Raw genomic sequence first — 11330 nt, forward strand, 5'->3', positions numbered from 1 at the left:
GGTGGGACGTCAGGCAGGAATGTAACCCTCTAATGTTGTTCAGGGGAAGGCAATTTGTCATCGATCCTTGACATGGAAAGCATCCCATGGTGAATTGATGGTCTGCCTAAGTGCTGAAAATTTCTTCAGAGGGGGCACCGTTGTGTAGGGTAGAGGTTCCCAAAGTGTGGTCCTCGACCAAGAGCATCACATGCGAATTCTCCAGCCCCACCCCAGAACTACCCAATCAAAAACTCCAGGTGTGGGCCCCGCCCTCAGTTTTAACAAGCTCTCAGGGTGATTTGGATGCACAGCCAGTTTGCAGACCACAGGAGCAGAGGGGAGCGAGAAGCCTGGATTCCAGCTCTGAGCCTCAGCTACTTCATCTGTCACCAGGAACGATGCTTATGGTGGTGGGCGGGCTTCTGTAAGGGCAATGAGATTAATATGGGAATCGTGCCCGGCATGTGGTTGGTGCTCAGCAATCCCCACACCCTGTCATTCATCAAACCAACTTTTGAGGGTCGGCTGCAGCTAAGACTGTTCTGTGATAGGCACAGAACCAGTCATGCACCCCAAGACAAGGGCTCCATCCAGGAGGAGAAATAAGACAAAGCAAAGGGAACCTTGACTGGAAAGTTTGGTTGGGGCCCAGAATGCCAACCTGAGGATTTTTATTTTAATTGTTCTGTTCCTTTTCTACAAAAAATCAACATAATCCTTGTGATTCCAGCAGCCCCTAGGGTCACCTGGCTCCCTCGCCTCAAACCGCCTCCTGGTCCCCAGTGGGGCTGTTGGAGGAGAAGCCCTGAGCGCCAGGTCCCCCCTAGGCAGGGGGGGCGCGATGGTCCACCTCAGTCACTCCCCGCGCTGGCCGTGGCCCTGCTCCGGAGGAAGGCAGCGGCGGGAGGCCCCCTTATCGGGCGCTGAGGCCCTGGCTGCCTGGAGAGGGCCTGGCGCGTTCCAGGAAAAGGCGCCTGGGAGAGCAGAAACGCGCGTTTGGAATGCGAGCTCCACTCAATGCATTCCATATGGCTGTGGGTGCTGGGCGGCGCTGGGCGCGACCCGGGGGACCCAGGGGTGGGGGATGGACTCTGGCAACCAGCAGCTCCCCTGCTAGGCCCTTGGGCGCCCCTCCCTGCTAGAAGGCACATTCATTGGTGCTCATTTCTTGTCTGTCTCCCCCACCACCCTGTGCGCTGGGATGACGACCACTGATTATCAAGACTAGGGCCGTGCCAGGAACATAGGAGACGTCAGGAGGATGTGATGAGTGAACACCTAATAAACGATTTATTGGTAGAAGGCATTAGGGATTCTCCCCCTTAAATAAACCCAGCACACAAGCCCCCAGAGCAGTCAGCCTCAGTTAACATTCCTGGGAAGCTTGTGTGTGTCAGGACACTCCATGTGTAATGGCAGCCAACCCTCATAACCCGACTGGTCAGGGACTATGTTACCTGACTTTGCCCAGGATGACAATTAGGCTCAGAGCTGGTGATGACCTGCCCAAGGTCACACAGCTAGCAAGGAGCCAGTCAGGATCTGAAAGCAGGTTAAAGGACTCCAGGTCCAGTGCTCTTTCTATCCAAGCTCCAGACGGAGGGAGCCCTGCTGAAGCTGCAATCTGCCTCGGCCTCCCTCGGGGGCTTTCTCACTGGGATCCCAGCGTTACTAAGGCTCATAAAGTAAGGAACTGACCCCTTAAGAATACAAAGCATAGAAACCTCAAGCAAGCTTTTCTTTTCTTTTTAAAAATTTTTCCAGCTTCACTGATGTATAATTGACAAATAAAATTGTCAGAGTTTTTGAGCTTTCAAATTTAAAGGAGAGTGATCACCTTAAAGAGGGATCTGTGTTTTTCATGTTGTGTTTATGAAATCGCTATAATGGCACGATTGCTTGATTAACAGGTTCTTTGGGTAAAACCCTAGAAGCCCTCCGGTTAAAATAAGGAACCCAATATCTATCTAAAGAACACGGAATCAATAATTCAAAAAGATATATGCACCCCTATGTTTATCGCAGCATTATTCACAATAGCCAAGATGTGGAAGCAACCCAAGTGCCCATCAGTGGATGAATGGATAAAGAAGATGTGGTATATATACATAATGGAATACTACTCAGCCATAAAAAAATGAAATCATGCCATTTGCAACAACATGGATGGACTTTGAGGGTATTATGCTAAGCAAAATAAAGCAGACAGAGAAAGACAAATACCAGATGATTTCACCCATATGTGGAAGATAAACAAACACACACACACATAGATAAGGAAAACAGATTGGTGGGTACCAGAGGGGAAAAGGATTGGGGGAGGGCGAAAGGGATAAAGGGGCACATAGGTATGGTGATGGATGAAAACTAGACCATTGATGGAACGCGATGAAGTCGATACAGAAACTGAAATACAGCAGTGTACATCTGAAATTTACACAATGGTATAAGCCCGTATGACCTTAATAAAATAATTTTTAAAATATTAGGAACTAATTCTAACAGTTATTACAACTGTTATTCAGTAGTGACATTATTTACATATAATTTGCACACTAATGCTTACTAATGTGCACTCAGAATATCCCAAAACGGGGCTGCCAGCTCCCGAGGACTTGCAAAGCCAGGTAGGGGAAGTTAAAAACAGAAAGGGCCCTCCGGGAATCACGGATGGACTGGAAACCTCTCAGCTCCGGCCAATCCTTGTCCTTTGCGGATGTGGGCCCCATGTTGTCAAATCCCATCTTTTTGCTTTTTGTTTATATTGAATAAGGATGTCTGTTGCTACTATTATTTAACACTGATCTAAAAGTTTGAGCCATGACAGTAAGGTGTGAAGCAAGGAGGTGGTGGGAGAAAGATGCTGCCACTTCTTAAGGACTCTGAAATTATTATTATTATTATTATTTTATTGAATACTTCTGGTACCTTAACAAGGTAGATTATTATTTTATATATTAGTATCATGTCCGTCTTTTACTTACAAGGGAATTGAAGTTCATAGACATGAGTAACTTGCGTATGTTTATCCACCAAATGGTCCTTGTGGCTCCAGAGTGTTAACGGAAATTGGAAAGGAGACAAAATTATTCTGATTTAAAGAGAATCTGTTTGTCCACCTTGAATATCAAGAGAACTAACTGAAAAAGCTACTGGAATTAATAAGAGAATTCAGGAAGGTGATTGGATATAAAAGGCAGTCACAGTCCTGCATTTCTGTACCACCTTCATGCAAACACAACCAATTACAAAAGATAATTTAAAAAAATCTCAATCATAATGACTAACCTTAACAAGAAATGGGAAAGACCATAAGAAAACTACAAATCTTTATTGAGGAAACATAAAAAGATGGAGATTCATTCATACTGCGTTCTTGGATGGGAAAACTGGATATCACAAAGATGTCAACTTTTCTCAAGTTAATTTGCAAGTTTAATGAGATTCCAATTAAAAAACTTTGAAATCTTTGATCACGTTTATTCTATCTGGAAGAATAAAAAGCCAAAAAGAGGTTGAAAAAGAAGAATAATTTTTTAAAAAGTAATCTGACGTGTGAAGCATCATAACACCAGTCATGTCACATTTTAAAACATACTATAAGGCTGTAATATCGAAACAGGGTGATGAGGATGTAAGAAATGGCAATGGATCAGAAGAACGAAGATAGCTCCGAGAGTCCTTGGCACGCCCAGGCTTCGGTGTGTGATAAAGACGGCAGCACAACTCATCCAGTGAAGGGAGACTGGCTCAACTGCTAGGCTAAGACAATTGGCCAGCCATTTGGAAAAAAAGTAAGTCAGAGCCTAGCTTCTCACTTTCTATGAATTAATTTTCTGGTGGAGGAAAGAGTCAAAAGAAAAAAATGAATCCATAAAAATCAAAAGAAAATCTAAATGAATATTTTACACTTAAAAAATATCATTTTAACCTTTTATTCTGAAGTTGCAGAAACAGCACAGAGTTCTTGTGTAACCTGTCACCCAGCTGTCCCCAGTGATAACCTCTTACATAATCATTGGACATGTTCAAAACCAAGAAATTGAAATTGGCCCAACACTATTAATAAACTACAGACCTTATTTGGAAGAGGATTTTTTTTTAAGTAGCTTTATTGGGATTATAATAGTTTATAACATTGTGTAATTTCGGGTGTACATTATTGTTTATCAGTTCCTGAATACACTTCATCGTGCTCACCCCCAGTAGTCTGATTTTCATCCATAACTATACATATGTGCCCCTTTGTCCCTTTTGCCTATCCCTCAACCCCCTTCCCCTCTGGGAACCGCTAATCTGTTCTCTTTGTCTGTGTGTTAGTTTGTCTTCCACATATGAGTGAAGTTATGCAGTATTTGTCTTTCTCTGTCTGGCTTATTTGGCTTAACATCATACCCTCAAGGTCCATCCATGTTGTTGTAAATGGGACAATTTTGTCTTTTTTATGGCTGAGTAGTACTCCATTGTATATATATACCACATCTTCTTTTTCCATTCATCTGTAGAAGGGCACTTGGGTTGCTCCCACATCTTGGCTATTGTGAGTAATGCTGCATTGAACATAATCATATGGGGTGCATAAATCTCTTTGGATCATTGATTTCATGTTCTCTGGATAAATACGCAGTAGTGGGATAGTTGGGTCATATGGTAGTTCTATTTTTAATTTTTTGAGAAATCTTCATACTGTTCTCCATAGTGGCTGCACCAGTTTGCACTCCCACCAGCAGTGTATGAGAGTTCCCTTTTCTCCACATCCTCTCCAACATTTGGTGTTTTTGTCTTGATGATTATAGCCATTCCGACCGATATAAGGTAACATCTCATTGTAGTTTTGATTTGCATTTCCCTAATAATTAGTGATGTTGGGCATCATTTCATGTGTCTGTTGGCCATCTGTATGTCTTCCTTGGAAAAATGTCTGTTCATGTTGAAGGAGGACATTTTAAATAATAAGAAATACAACTCCATTTTAAAAATCAAAATCTTTTGTATGTTAAATGATCATAAATAATAGAAAGGGAAATAATAACGTGAGAAAAAGAGTTGCACCAAGTATGACACACAAATGGTTATTACCATACTTTCTGATGATTGCTCACAAATTAAAAAGAAAAATGCTAACATTTACATAGAAATTTGGACAAAGGGCATGTGTAGACAATTCACCTAAAATGAAATGTAGGTGGTTCATAACCAGGTGAAACAGGTTCCTCCTCCCCAGATACCAAAGGAATCTGTGTTAGAATTTTAAAATGCCATTTCTTATCCAGCAAGTTAGTACAGATGTTAAAAATATAATATAACATAGTGAGGTGAGACAGTACTCTGATACACTACTTGAGAACTTTAAATTGCTATATCATTTCTGGAAAACAACTTTCTATATGTATCAAGAGCCTTAAAAGTGTTCGCATACTTTGGGCCACTCACAGCACTTCTAAGCATCTCTCCTTGGGCAGCGATCAGAGGTACCACCAAAGACTTAAGTACCGGAGTGTTCATCCCAGCAGGATAGAATGGAATTATCTGACAGTAAGGGATGGTTAAATTACTTCCATCCCCTCCATATACTGGAATACATTACCATAAATAATAATTTTTCATAGATTTGTAATGGTATAGAAAATTTAATAATAATATGAAATGGAAAAGGCAAGATAAAGAATGATCCTAATTTTGAACTTGATCCAAATTTTGAAGATTATGTGTGTGTGTCTAGAAGGAAATATACCACCAGGTTAATAGTAGTTATCTCTGTGTAGTGGGATGCTTTTCCGTATTTTCCTCTGCTTTTTAAAAATAATGATCAGCTCTTACTTTTATATTGTTATTTTTAGTGGCTTTATTGAAGTATAATTTACTTACCATAAAATGCACCCTACCTTTATAGTCCTTTAAAGTATTATATACTTTGTGCATTTCAAAACAAATTTACATTTAGAAAATAGAAATGTATTTAAAACTAAAAACAAGTCTCCTAGACTGTATCAGGGTTCCACCAAAGAAACAGAACCATATATATATTGTTTAGAATATATATTGTAATATATATATATATACATACGCCACTGAATTGTACACTTTAAATGGGTGAATTGTATGGTATGTGAATTATATTTTGATAAAGCTGTTACCAAAAAATTCCTAGCTCTGCCCTCACTAGCCGTGTGACCCTGAAGAGAGACCTGGCCTTTCTCAGCCTCAGTTTCCTTCTCGATAAAGAGGTGACAGTAACAGCAGCGACCTCATGAGGTCGTCGTGACGTTTCAGTGAGAGGGATCCTGTAACTGCTGACTACAGAGCTTGATCGAGTTAAGCCCTTGGTAGAAAACATCAGCAGTGTTTCCTACGGCTCCCTAGGGCCTGGCACTGTGCTGGGCCCATATGTCCTCGACCTCATTTAGTCCCCTAACCGCTGTTATGCCCACTGTGGAGTGGAGGAGAGCGAGGCCAAGCCGCAGCGCTCTAAGAGACCAGCAGCAACTGGAACCGCGTGTGTTCCTGATGCCGCATCTTGAACGCCAAGGCAATCCTGGTTTTCATGTAATTTTGCCCTTATTTGTATGGATCTTCTTAATATTCTGACCCACCTCATTAGGAGATGTCGGGCTGCACACCTGGAAGCTAAGCTTCATCGACCTACCCTCTTTCTTCCGAATCAACTCTCCTTTTCTCTTGCTTAGAATACTTTCCAAGGTATTAAATGCCCCCAGAGAGAGGCCGCGCAGACTGGCGACCGCCCGGAGCCCAGTGGTAGGGCCAGGCCTCCGGGGAAAAGGCTGGGACTCTCCTTTGCCCCCCCGTAGGTTGCAGGGACCCCTTAGCCTCGGCCTCATCATAGAAAACATGCGGATTATGGTAATATTTACTTGCCAGGGATGCTGAGAGGCTGGCTTTCATGCCCTGGAAGGCCCCAAAGCCATGGAGCTGGGTTCTCCAGAGACCCCCATGGGCAGGGAGATGGCAGCCCTGGGGCTGGCCCGCGCCCAGCGAGCTTCAGAGCCAGCTGTGCTGAGGCAGCAAGTACAGCTGCTAAAAATAGAAGTCACGTCTCACAGAGACAGGGGCAGCCCTGAGGCAGGGCTCGTCCCAGGCAGATGGGGGTAGGGCAGGAGAGGGCGAGGACACTCACCCCGACCAGGGCTCCCCACTTGTAGTGTGTGTGGGCGGCTGATCCCTTTACCCAGTGCAAGCCCCCAGACCCAACTAACCACAGAGTGGGTGGGGCCAAGGCAATTGTGTTTCTAGCCAAGGCAAGGGAAAAAGTTGTCCAGGGCTGTCCAGTGGCAATATATAATGTGAGCTGGATATGTAATTCTAAATTTTCTATCAACCTTAGAAAATAAACAGATGAAATTAATTTTAATAATATATTTTATTTAATCTAATCTATCGAAATGTTGGTCATTTCAATGTCATCAATATAAAAATATTAACAAAATAAATTCTCTTTTTTGTACTCTTTGAAATATGGTGTGTATTTTAGACTGACGGCTCATCTCTATTTGGGGTAGTCATGATTCAAGTGCTGTATTAATTTTCAGCTGCTGCTCTGACACATTCTCACAAATTTCACAGCTTGAAACAGCACGAACTTAATTATCTTATGATTCTGGAGGTTAGAAGTCTGAACTGAGTCTTATGGGGCTAAATCAAGGTGTCAGCAGGGCTGTGCTCCTTCTGGAGGTTCCAGGGGAGAATTCCATCCATGACTTTTTCAGCTTCTAGAGGCCGCCCGCATTCCATCTGTCCGTCCATCTTCAAAGCGCGTCCTTCTATGATCTGCATCCCTCGTCCCATCCTCTCTTGCTCTGCTTGGTCACTGATTTGCCTTCTCTGACTCTCACCCTCCTGACTCCCCTTTTTACGACCCTCGTGATTATATTGGGCCCCCCAAATAATCCAGGATAACCTCCCCATCTCAAGATCCTTAATCTCATCTGCAAAGTCCCTTTTGCCGGGTAAGGTGGCATAGTCACAGGTTTGGGGATGAGGAAGTGGATGTCTTGGAGGGTGGCGATTCAGCCTGCCACACGTGCTTCATGCCACATGTGTGAGCGGCTGCTGTCCTGGATGGGACAGTGTTAGGGAATTTAGGCGTAGGGTCTAGCGAGATTTCCTAGCTCCACGCTCCAGCTCAGCCACTCACTCACTGTGGGATCTTGGGCAGGTCACTCTATATGCCTGGTTGACTGTACCTTCCTTGTACATAAAGTGGGGTTGGCAACAACCCACGCTTGGGAAAATGCAACAAGCTACCAGAGAGATAAGTGCTTATTTCACTGTAAAAGGAGAGGGGGTCCAACTGTCAGGTGGGAGGGGGCGCTGCCCTGTCGGGGGAGACTTGAATGCTGGGTGGGTCCTCAGAGGCCTTGGGATTTAGCTGCCTCATTTTACAGATGGGAAAACTGAGGCCCAGCAGGGAGAAGAGGCTTGCCAGAGGGTCCCCAGAGAGTTGGTAGCTGAGCCAGAAAGGGGATCCTGTGGGTGCACTGCTCCCCACCATGTCACACTGCCTGTCCCCTCTGTGACCTCAGCTTCCTCATCTATAAAACGCAAATAAGAGCGGCATATTTTCAGGCCCGTTGTGAAGATGCAGGGATGTCTCAGGTAGGAAGGTGCTCTGGGAACTGAGAGGCTGGGGCACAGGAAGGTCATGATGACCCTGGGCACGGGGCTATGGTCTCCATCCAGGGAGGAGGCTGGCAGCACCCTCTGTCTCTCTGGCCTGTGGTTTCTGGAGCCCCCGGAGGGCCTAAGGGGGCCTGCTGAGCGTCCTCACCAGCTTTTCCTGTTGGTGACAAGGGGACCGTGACCCTTTCCTGGAAAGTGACTTCCCCGAGGCCTGGCCCTCACCTAGCGCTGCTCCTCCTGCGGGGGCTTGGCTGGGGCAGGGGGCCAGGCAAGGGCTCTTTGAGGCCTGGGTGCATAAGCCTGAGCCTGGGGGTCTTGGTTGGCTCCCCCGCTGGCTAGACGTGCTAGCCTGGGCCCGTGCCCTGGCCTCCCTGGGCCCACTGCCCAGTGGGTGGGAGGGGTTAGACCAGAGACGCCTGCAGCCCCCTGAGGTCTAAGATTCTGGGGCTCTCTTCACTGTTCTTACAGGTGCCAATGGTCAAACCATGCCCGAGTCGAACTCTCACCTGCCCTAGGGGGCAAGGCTGCAGGCTGGCGGTAGCCAGGCCAGAGGCAGGAACAGAACAGGAAACCCAGGGTGGCTTCCATCTGTCAGCTTCTCCCCTCCCTGCCAGCATCCCAGCTCCATCCTGAACCTCGGGCAGGGCAGGGCTGTCCTGTGGAGCTGCAAGGGGACCTCTGCACCAGAAGGAGTGGGTGCTGGCATCCATGGTGAGCCTCTGAAAACACCTGACAGCCATTCAAAAAGGACCGCTCTGGATATTAACACCCGAGCTGACTATTTAGGCGGGCTCCAAGCCCATGGGAGGAAGCAGGTACGTCCTGCCTCGAGGTGCAGGAGACACAGGGCTTTTCAGATTCAGCCTCCGAGGGGCACGGTGGCCAGCCTGCTGCACATCCATTCGTTGCTGTCTCCCAAGTGCTACGTCTTGTGGCCCAGGGTGAAGAGAATGTGGGTCCCTCCCTCTTAAAGTCTAAGTGTCATTTTCTAGGCAGGGTCACCAAGGCCCATCGATGAGAAGGGGCTGGCCTCGGGTCAGCCAGTGATTTGGCGGCAGAGTCAGGACTAGCAGGAAGAGGGGCGTTGTGGCCTTGCCTTATGGCTCTTCAGTGGGCTGGAGGCTGTGGGTTAAGACCATAATAATGGTTGTAGTAGTCATACTAGGTGCTGTTTATAAAGCTCCCACTATGTGCTCTCTGTGCTAAGTTCTTGCCATGTGTTGGCTCACTTCATCCCACAACACCCCTATGAGGAACGGATTTATTATCACCATTTTATACATGGGGAAACTGAGGCACAGAGAAGTTTTAACTTGCCCAAGGACACAGCTACTAAATGACAGAGTGAGGACTTGAGCTGGACTCTTGCGTTCCAACACATGCGCTCCTGACCAAATGCAAGTGTGACACTGGGGGAGACAGTCTTAAGTGACCTGCACTCCATGACCCACCACCTAGGGAACGCAGCTCCTGTGCTGTGGGGACGACCTGACTGGTGGCCCTGTGATGGCGGACAGGGCAGGATCCTAGCCAGGGCTGAGCAAAGATTCCCATGGAAAAGGGCCTCCCTCAGTCAGACTTAGCACTCAGAATCCACGCGGTCAGCACTGGAGGCCGGTATCCATCCCCACCTACCTGTTCACTGTGCAGATGGGAAAATGAGCTCAGAGATGGCAGGCATGGCCCAAAGTCCCACAGCAAGAGAACAGAGTCTCTGGAAGGCTGAACACTAGACGCTCTGATGGTCTTGGGGGTTGGGAGTGCTCTCACTGTGCCCACCACACCCCCAAGAGCTGTACACGGGGGCAGGCAACTCCCTGGGGAGGACAGGAGTGGCAGAGAGGACCTCTTCTCCCCGCAGGCCCAGATGCTTGTGTCCCAGGTAGATTGCATTCCACAGCTGGCCCTGGGATTCCTCCACAGATGGAGCTGCGCTTGGGGGTGGGCGTGGGGCTAGAAATCACTTAAAGAGGATCCATAAAGAGGATCTTCAGTATTGATACCAACGAGTTACTGGGCGCAGCGGGAAGGGCTGTGGGCTGTGGCAGACGACCCAGGGCTCCGCGGGCTCCGCCTCTTGGCAGCTGGGCGCCCCCGAGTGAGCACACTCCTCCTCTGAGCATCTCCTCTTGTCTGCGCAGAGAACAGAGGCCCAAGTGCTGGCAGGACGGATCCCACTGCCCAGAGGGTGGTGGGAGGGTGAGGGCAACAGGCAGGAGGGCTGATGGCTCAGCTGACGTCCTGCCACCAGAGAGGAATCACAGGCCACCACAGCCGAGCCACCGACCCGCTGGGTGACCTTGACTCCCCTGCCTGTCCAGGGGTCAGCTCTTTCGGCTATGATGACATGAGCACCACTCACCCCAGATTTTCTGAGGAGGAAAATGCCTTGAGACGGGTGAGGGTTGAGGAAAGGACTTGAAAAAGAAGGCTGCCGTCGGCCCAGATGACCATGATATCCTGGCCCCCTCTGGAATGGTCCCCCGAACTCTGCCACATGAACTACTTTGCTTTGACAACACGCACACGTCCCAGAGGCCGAGGCAACAAATGAGACCCAGCTCCCGGCAAGGGGTGCATGGCACACCAGCAGCTCCCCTGACTTCATCCTTCTCCTTCCCTGTGGCCTGTGCCAAACCCACCCAAGTGGTCCCCTGGGGCGGGGTGCTCCAGGCCTGGGCAACTCCCCTGGAGAGGGATCCTGGAGAAGA

This window comes from Equus przewalskii, chromosome 26 (genome assembly GCF_037783145.1).
Source record: "Equus przewalskii isolate Varuska chromosome 26, EquPr2, whole genome shotgun sequence".
Classification (NCBI taxonomy): Eukaryota; Metazoa; Chordata; class Mammalia; order Perissodactyla; family Equidae; genus Equus; species Equus przewalskii.